Here is a 10,041-nt window from a genome sequence, read left to right as displayed (position 1 = left end):
GCAATCTACAGAATATAGAAACTGAGATAAACATCCCAAAGTCTGGATTAAATGTCCCCTGTTGTGGAACAGATGGAAAAAAAAATAAAGACCTTTACCAAAACAATTTATTCAAAAATTACTTTTATGGTGCTTTCCTTGTCTAGCAAATCCCTTGATGAGGGAAGTTTGCCACCTTGGGTAAATCACCCCATGAAGCCCCTGAAACCCGAAGTTTAACTTTAATATTCCACAGTGTCCAGCAACTGCATTCCACCTGAATTCTCCTGAATGAATTAGTCATTAATTCAAGCGCTTAGTACAGTGCTCTGCACACAGTAAGCGCTCAATAAATACGACAATGAATGAATGCTCTGCCACAATAAGCACTTAAATACCACTTACTGATGAATAATCTCTCAAGTACAGTGTCCTGCGCACAGTAAGCACATAATTAATACCACTGACAAAACATGTTGTAAATCATTTCAAAATCTGTTCATTTCTGGCCTTCCACCTGTACTAAAAACTACCACCTGTTCAAATACAAACATTTTCACCCTAAAGAAAGGAAATATAGCTAGCTGATCATTAGGATTAGGTAAAAACACACCCAAGGAAACAGTACAGTTTCGCTGTGAGTTATTGTACTGAACTGGTTGTTTTCTAGATAAGACAAAATGCAAAGGAGTTTATTTGAAAGCACAAATGAAATGCTTAAAGTAGCACTATTTGCGGAAGAAACATAATTATGTTTTGTTAAGGAATTTAAATCCAAGTTACTCTTTTTGTCTTTTGATTTTTAATTGTATTTTGTATTCTTTCAATTCTTTCTTTATGATAAAACTTCAGTTAACAAAGAGACACAGTTTTCAGACATTGAACTCTAAGACCTCTGCCAAACAATCTCTTGAGGATGAAGATTCAATGTGTACCTTTTATTGCTCTATAGAAGTAAATGACAACAAACTGAAAGGAATTGCCTCTCTTCCCTGGGAATTTTTGAGGATGTTATTGAAAGATTATTTTTCTGGGTGAAAATGATTTGTCAGAATGTAGAAAGCAACAGAATAGGCATGAAAAAGCAATACGGCCAGTAGAAAGAGCATAGACCTGGGAGTCAGGGGACCTGTGTTCTAATCCAAGCTCTGCCACTTGCTTACTGTGATACCTTGGGCAGGTCACTTAACTTCTCTGTGCCTCAGTGGCTTTATCTGTAAAATGGAGATTGAATCCTACTAAGATTGTGATCCCTTTTGCAGGTCAGTGACTGTGTCCAACCTGATTATCGCATATCTACCCCAGCGTTTAGAACAGGGCTTGATACATTGTAAATGTTTAATAAATAATGATATTATTATTAGCATTATCAATAAAACCACATGGGGTGCAAGAAACTTTTTCTCGTCTGTTGTATACTGAGTTTGAACCTCTGGTTGTTTGAGACACGTACGGTTACTACAACTTTGTCCTGTATAACTATATCTCAGCACCTTGCTGCTTGGCAAGGTTCCTGCAGGCTGAATTTATTCACTGCAAACCAAGTAACTTTGCACCCACTTCTAAAATGGAAGCAGTCAAGTCTCAGAGTTGAAGAGACCATAACCTCCACACAGAATTTTTTTATATTTGTTAAGGACTTACTACTATGTGCCAGGCACTACGCCAAGCACAGGGGTAGATAAAAGGTAAAGAGGTTGGACATAGTCCATGTCCCACATGGGGCTCACAGTCTTAAGTCCCAATTTTACAGATGAGGTAAAAGGCACAGAGAAGTTAAGTAACTGCCCAAGGTCACACAGCTGGTAAATTGCAGAGCTGGGATTAGAACCTTGGTCCTTCTGACTCTCAGGCCTGTGCTCTATTCACTAAGCCATGCTGCTTTCCTAACCCACAGCCTTGGTATTGCCCTCTATTAATTTCTCTCATTCAACCCACATATTCAATGTCACCAAATCTTTATCAGTTTTTCCTTCACAATGTTTCTAAAATCTGCCTTTTCCTCTCCATCCAAATTGTTACTAGGCTGATCCAAGCACTTACCCTATCCTGCCTTGACTACTGCATCCGTCTCCTTGCTAACCTCCCTGCCTGTCTTTCCCCACTCCAATCCATACTTCTCTCTGCTTCTTCAATCGATATTCTAAAAAGAGTTCAGTCCATGTCTCCCCACTCCTGAAGAACCACCAATAGTTGTCCATCTACCTCCACATCAAAGAGAAATTCCTCACCATCAGCTTTAAAGCACTCAATCAGCTCATCCCCTAGAAACAGCTTGGCTTAGTGGGTAGAGCACAGGCCTGGGAATCAGAAGGACTTGGGTTCTAATTCTGGCTCTGCCACTTGTCTATTATGACCTAGGGCAAGTCTATTAACTTCCTCTTTGCCTCAGTTACCTGATCTGGAAAATGGGGATTAAGACTTCGCTTCAGCAGCACATACACTAAAATTGGAACGATACAGAGAAGATTAGCATGGCTCCTGCGAAAGGATGACACGCAAATTTGTGAAGCGTTCTATATTTTTTGACACCCAGATCTACATCTCTGCCCCTGCTCTCTCCCCCTCTCTCCAGGCTCGCATCTCCTCCTGCCCTCAGGACATCTCCATCTGGATGTCTGCCCGCCACCTGAAACTCAACATGTCCAAGACTGAACTCCTTGTCTTCCCTCCCAAACCCTGCCCTCTCCCTGACTTTCCTATCTCTGTTGACGGCACTACCATCCTTCCCGTCTTACAAGCCCGCAACCTTGGTGTCATCCTCGACCCTCGACTCCGCTCTCTCATTCACCCCTCACATCCAAGCCGTCACCAAAACCTGCCAGTCTCAGCTCCACAAAATTGCCAAGATCCGCCCTTTCCTCTCCATCCAAACCACTACCCTGTTCGTTCAAGCTCTCATCCTATCCCGTCTGGACTACTGCATCAGCCTTCTCTCTGATCTCCCATCCTCTTGTCTCTCCCCACTTCAACCCATACTTCATGCTGCTGCCCGGATTTATTGAGTGCTTACTGTGTGCAGAGCACTGTACTAAGCGCTTGGGAAGTACAAGTTGGCAACATATAGAGACAGTCCCTACACAACAGTGGGCTCACAGTCTAAAAGGGGGAGACAGAGAACAAAACCAAACATACTAACAAAATAAAATAAATAGAATAGATATGTACAAGTAAAATAAATAGAGTAATAAATATGTACAAACATATATACAGGTGCTGTGGGGAAGGGAAGGAGGTAAGATGGGGGAGATAGAGAGGGGGACGAGGGGGAGAGAAAGGAAGGGGCTCAGTCTGGGAAGGCCTCCTGGAGGAGGTGAGCTCTAAGTAGGGCCTTGAAGGGAGGAAGAGAGCTAGCTTGGCGGATGGGCAGAGGGAGGGCATTCCAGGCCCGGGGGATGACGTGGGCCGGGGGTCGATGGCGGGACAGGCGAGAACGAGGCACGGTGAGGAGATTAGCGGCAGAGGAGCGGAGGGTGAGGGGTGGGCTGTAGAAGGAGAGAAGGGAGGTGAGGTAGGAGGGGGCGAGGTGATGGAGAGCCTTGAAGCCCAGTGTGAGGAGTTTCTGCCTGATGCGCAGATTGATTGGTAGCCACTGGAGATTTTTGAGGAGGGGAGTAACATGCCCAGAGCATTTCTGGACAAAGACAATCCGGGCAGCAGCATGAAGTATGGATTGAAGTGGGGAGAGACACGAGGATGGGAGATCAGAGAGAAGGCTGATGCAGTAGTCCAGACAGGATAGGATGAGAGCTTGAATGAGCAGGGTAGCAGTTTGGATGGAGAGGAAAGGGCGGATCTTGGCAATGTTGCGGAGCTGAGACCGGCAGATTTTGGTGACGGCTTGGATGTGAATAATAATAATAATACTAACCCTGCTCTAAACCATCGGAAGAAACAGAACTGAGGAGCCTGGATCAGTAGGGAGGAGTCTGGGCCAGAAACAGCAGGCCAAGTGAGAAGTGTGATTTAGTGGCAAGAACACAGCCCTGGGATTCAAAAGTTCTGAGTTCTAATCCTGCATCTGCCACATGCCTGCCGCATGTCCATGGGCAAATCATTAAACTTCTCTTTTTCTCAGTTTCTTCATCTGTAAAATAGGGATTCAATACTTTTTCTCCCTCCTGATTAGACAAGAAGCCCCATGGGGGACAGGGACTGTGCCCGATCGGACTAATCATCTGGTACCTGCCCCAGGAGCTCAGTAACAGTGCTTGGCAGACATAGGGATTTCACAGTTATTATTATTAATTATTCGAAGGACTAGATCAAGAGCAGAGTTATGCTAAGCTGCAGCATGACAATGGATGAGAAATAGGAGGAAGTGTTTAATGCAGAACAACAGGTTGGGTCGAGATGAGCAGGGGGCAGTAACAACTGTGGTATTTGTTTTACACTTATGATGTGCCAGGCACTGTACTGAGCGCTGGGGTGCAGGCTGGGCTGTAGTAGGACAGAAGGGAGGTGAGGTAGGATGGGAAGAGGTGATGGAGAGCCTTGAAGCTGAAAGTGAGGAGTTTTTGCTTGATGTGTAGGTTGACTGGTAGCCACTGGAAATTTTTGAGGAGGGGAGTAACATGCCCAGAGCATTTCTGCACAAAGATGATCCGGGCAGCAGTGTGAAGTATAGATTGAAGTGGGGAGAGACAGGAGGATGGGAGATCAGAGAGGAGGCTGATGCAGTAATCCAGTCAGGATAGGATGAGAGATTGAACCAATAGGGTAGCAGTTGGATGGAGAGGAAAGGGCAGATCTTGGCGATGTTACAGAGGTGAGACTGGCAGTTTTTGGTCATGGATTGGATGTGAGGGGTGAACGAGAGAGCAAAGTTAAGGATGACACCAAGGTTGTGGGCTTGTGAGACAGGAAGGATGGTAGTGCCGTCAACAGTGATGGGAAAGTCAGGGAGAGGGTAGGGTTTGGGAGGGAAGATAAGGAGTTCAGTCTTGGACATATTGAGTTTTAGATGGCAGACAGACATCCAGATGGAGTTGTCTCGAAGGCAGGAGGAGACACGAGCCTGAAGGGAGGGGGAGAGAGCAGGGGCAGAGATGTAGATTTGGATGTCATCAGCATAGAGATGATAGTTGAAGCTGTGGAAATATTGGAAATATTTTCCTTCATTCGCCCACTTCAAAGCCTTATTGAAGGCATATCTCCTCCAGGAATCTTTCCCTGATTGAGCCCTCCTCTCCTCTTCTCCAACTCCCTTCTGCACTGCTCATGATGATGATGATGGAGGAGAAGCAAGTAATGTTATGCTCAATTCTGGCACCTCCCTCCCTTTACCTGGTTTATAGTCCCACAGCTCAAATGTTTGAGTGCAGGAGTGACAAAAGGGAAGAGGGATTATTAGTATACCTCTACTTCTTGAAGGTCCTCTTCTTCTGGTACTCCACCACATGGCAGATTTGGTGTAGTGGATCAATCAATCAATCAATCGTATTTATTGAGTGCTTACTATGTGCAGAGCACTGTACTAAGCGCTTGGGAAGTACAAATTGGCAACATATAGAGACAGTCCCTACTCAACAGTGGGCTCACAGTCTAAAAGGGGGAGACAGAGAACAAAACCAAACATACTAACAAAATAAAATAAATGGAATCAGCTGTACCCCAAGGGATTGGGCCTGGGAGACGACAGAGCCGCTGTGGAAAAACTGGCCCCCCGGACCCCCGGGCGGCGCCCCCGGCCCGGAGACAAGAGGCCGGCCGGCCAGGAGGAGGAAGAGGAGGAGGGGGAATCTCAGAGGTTGGCGCCGGGGGTTGCTGTGCTCATCCTCTCCGGACCACATAAGGAGCTGTACGGGAAGGTGGAGGGGCTGGACCCCGACAATGCCCACGTGATGGTGAGGCTGGCGGTTGGAGGCCACACAGTGACCATCAGCGAATATGTGCTGAAGCCAGTCAGTCAGAAGGAATTTGACAGTAACGCGACAGACCTGACCCGCCTGTCCAGACCCAGTCCGGAGCAGCGGAACAGCATCGACCGGAGGCCGAGAGGTGGGTCTCCCTCCGTCCGGCGAGAGGAAAAGGACCTAAAGAGGAGGCCGTCCCCGGACAGGGCGGCCGGAGCCAAGAGCGAGGACAGCGGGCCCGCCGGAGTCACGGGCAAGGAGGGCGGGCCGGCCGGGTCTTCACGGACCCCACACTGGCTTCAGCGAGACCTGCGCATGCGCTTCGTGGACAAGCTATACAAGGCGGGGAGATACTACAACTGCAAGCCCAGTCCGCACCCTCCGCTCCTCCACCGCTGATCTCCTCACCGTACCTCGCTCTCGCCTGTCCCGCCATCGACCCCCGGCCCATGTCATCCCCCAGGCCTGGAATGCCCTCCCTCTGCCCATCCGCCAAGCTAGCTCTCTTCCTCCCTTCAAGGCCCTGCTGAGAGCTCACCTCCTCCAGCAGGCCTTCCCAGAATGAGCCCCTTCCTTCCTCTCCCCCTCGTCCCCCTCTCCATCCCCCCATCTTACCTTCTTCCCTCCCCCACAGCACCTGTATATATGTATATATGTTTGTACATATTTTTTACTCTATTTATTTATTTATTTTATTTGTACATATCCATTCTATTTATTTTATTTTGTTAGTATGTTTGGTTTTGTTCTCTGTCTCCCCCTTTTAGACTGTGAACCCACTGTTGGGTAGGGACTGTCTCTATATGTTGCCAATTTGTACTTCCCAAGCGCTTAGTACAGTGCTCTGCACATAGTAAGCACTCAATAAATACGATTGATGATGATGATGATGATGAATAGATATGTACCAGTGAAATAAATAAATAAATAGAGTAATAAATATGTACAAACATATATACATATATAGAGGTGCTGTGGGGAAGGGAAGGAGGTAAGATGGGGGGATGGAGAGGGGAACGAGGGGTAGAGGAAGGAAGTGGATAGACCACTTGTCTGCTGTGTGACCTTGGACAAGTCACTTCACTTCTCTCTTGTCTGCTGTGTGACCTTGGGCAAGTCACTTCACTTCTCTCGGCCTCAGTTACCTCATCTGTAAAAAGGGGATTAAGACTGTGAGCCCCACATGGGACAGAGATTGTGTCCAACCTGAGTTGCTCACATCCACCCCAGCACTTAGTACAGTGCCTGGCACATATTAAGCACTTAATACCATTATTATTATTAGCTCCAAGCTCTTGTGGCTACTGACAATTCCATTGCTTAATTCATTCTCCTACCAGTTCCTAGGGGCGGGGTTGCCCAAAAGAGTGCCAAGGCTTCCAGCACTGGTCAAGGGGCTGGATCCTCAGAAGCCTCAGCAAAAATCAAGCCCGAAGCACTCCATTTTCTACTTGCTGATATACCAGCCTAGACATACTGCTGCTATACTTCCGAGCATCCTATTGCATTGCCAGATTGCTTTCAACTGTGGTTTGGTACATCCTGGGAATATTTTCCTTCATTCACCCACTTCAAAGCCTTATTGAAGGCATATCTCCTCCAGGAATCTTTCCCTGATTGAGCCCGCCTCTCCTCTTCTCCAACTCCCTTCTGCACTGCTCATACTTGCTCCTTCATTCATCCTCTCTCCCTTCCCCGGAGTTCATATGGATATATCTGTATATAACTGTAATTTATTAATTTTTATGTTTATCCATTTATTTATTTTTATTAATTCCTGTCTCCCCCTCTAGATTGTGAGCTCGTTGTGGGCAGGGAATGTGTCTGATGTTATATTGAACTCTCCCAAGTGCTTAGTACAGTGCTTTGCACACAGGAAGTACTCAATAAATGCAATTATTAATAATAATAATAAGTTCACTGCAGGAAAAGTTTCATTCATTCAATCCAATTTGTTGAGCACTTACTGTGTGCCGAGCACTGTACTAAGGATTTAGGAAAGGACAATACGCTGAAACAGTGTGATCTAGCTGCTTGAGTTTAGGTCGTTGTGGGAAGGGAACATGTCTGCCAACTCTGTCACAGAGTGTACTCTCCCAAACACATGGTACAGTGCTCTGCACACAGTATGTGCTCAATAAATTTGATTGGCAAATTTCCCAAGATGACCTCTTCAGGCATTGAGAATAGATGTGATTGATTTGCTCCCTTTGTTCTTCCCCTCTCTCAGTCCTTCTTCACTTATGTATATAACTGTATAGACTGTGAGCCCACTGTTAGGTAGTGACTGTCTCTATATGTTGCCAACTTGTATGTCCCAAGCGCTTAGGACAGTGCTCTGCACACAGTAAGCACTCAATAAATATGATTGAATGAATGAATGAACTGTATTTAATTTATCTGTATTGATGTCTGTCTCCCCACTCTAGACCATTGTGGACAAGGAATGTGTCAGTTAATTGTTGTATTGTACTCTTCCAAGCAGTTAACACAGTGCTCTGCACCTAGTAAGTGCTCAATAAATACAACTGAATGAATGACAAGTATAGTCATGCATTCATCACACTCACATTTGGGTATTCCCCTTAAGAATCCTGTCTCTATTATGCAAACCTGTGGTGGGGCACACATGCATTTAGGAGAGGCTTCTACAGCAGCAAAGTGAACTCACTTTGGGCTGAATTTTCCACATTAGCATCTCAACCTTTCACTTCACTTTGCCTGGGGAGATTTTAGTTTTATTATTCATAGACCCTTTTGCCTAGATCAGCAGAATAGCCTACTCCAGGTGACCTCTAGAATGCTGTTCCCACTTCTCTCTTCAAAGGGCCTTCCTACAAGCTTTCAGACAAATTCATCTCAGAAGGACTTCAGGAAGGTTAAAGGAAAAAAAATGTATTGTGGGTGCTGAGTGGGCAAGTTTGAACCTCTCAAACTTCACATTTTCAAAAGGAAGTTTCTTCAATCAGAGCAAAGGCACTCGTCTGTACTCAGTACACTGAGTTTGAAGTTTAAAAACAAAGCCACCTTTGAGTTAACAACACTAAAAGAAGACAAGCATCGTAGTAAAAAAAAATTTGAGACAAGAATTCTTCTTGTGTTCAAATGTGACCAAATTGCATTCAGACTAAGTTTTCCCAAAAGTATCATTTATGGGCTGAATCAAAGCACATAAGGCTTGAAATGAAGAAGTATATTTTTATATGTACAGTTATGAAAAATGCTACAGGGTACTCAAAAGGTGATTAAAATGAAGGTCATGCCCTTCAATAAGGTACAAATATAAATAGAGTATTTATAAAGGGTACTGATCAGATACTTACAATTAATGGTTTCCAAATGCTTGGGAACTCTTCATTTCAATATAGTTTTGGGGCCCAAAATACAATCTTCAAGAGAAAATATTTTATATTTTTATGAATGTAGTCATCACATTGACATAATATATCATGCTTTTAGCACTTTATCAATTGCCTAATCACAACCTTAGGGCAACTGTTTAATCTCCCTGTATGGGGACAAAATATGCCATTTCCTAAGAGACGAGTGCAATTATCAGTGTTAGTGAAATCATCAATTTCAACCTAATGGCAAGATTCACCTCAGTTGCACTGAAGTAAAAGTAAAGTTCAATAAAAATAAGATTATTGAGAAAAAACAGCATTCCAAGGATTAAAAAAACTTTCAAACAAAAGGGACCTTTCTCATTTACTTGACATGATAAAGTGATAGTCTTTTGAATAAACAATTAGGATCATAAATCCAATACACCAAGGGCTTAATTCACAAACGCACACTGCTACTAATACATTTGCAAAGGAACTGAATGCTTAACAGGATTAGTATACAGCAAATCATTCATTATTAATAGAAAACTACAGTGCTTAGATATTCATCCGTAGATAGACCAGTATTTATATCAAATAATTTGGCACAATTTGAAGAGCTTAATTCTGCTCCCCTCTTGATCAAAGTTGACTGGGTTCCACCGGTTACGGCAGGTTGGCAATCAACACCAGTGCACCTTTTTCCTGATTTGCCCTTTGCCATCTTAGGTTGTCTATTTATTATCTTATGTTATCTATGCATTTTCAATCATAAAAATGGAACAATCATCATCATCATCATCAATCGTATTTATTGAGTGCTTACTGTGTGCAGAGCACTGTACTAAGCGCTTGGGAAGTACAAGTTGGCAACATATAGA

At 44.4% G+C, this 10,041-nt stretch overlaps 1 non-coding gene across 1 annotated transcript; it reads left to right on the top strand.

Annotated features, from left to right (window-relative positions):
- Positions 1 to 2,402: 2,402 nt before the first annotated feature.
- Positions 2,403 to 2,505, top strand: LOC119924532. The gene has a single exon (XR_005449242.1). It is a non-coding gene; the product is annotated as a U6 spliceosomal RNA (small nuclear RNA).
- The last annotated feature ends 7,536 nt before the right edge of the window (positions 2,506 to 10,041 follow it).

The sequence above is a fragment of the Tachyglossus aculeatus genome, chromosome 2 (assembly GCF_015852505.1).
Source record: "Tachyglossus aculeatus isolate mTacAcu1 chromosome 2, mTacAcu1.pri, whole genome shotgun sequence".
Taxonomy (NCBI): domain Eukaryota; kingdom Metazoa; phylum Chordata; class Mammalia; order Monotremata; family Tachyglossidae; genus Tachyglossus; species Tachyglossus aculeatus.
Note: the sequence above shows the minus strand (reverse complement) of the source record. Positions and strands in the feature narration are given on the sequence as shown.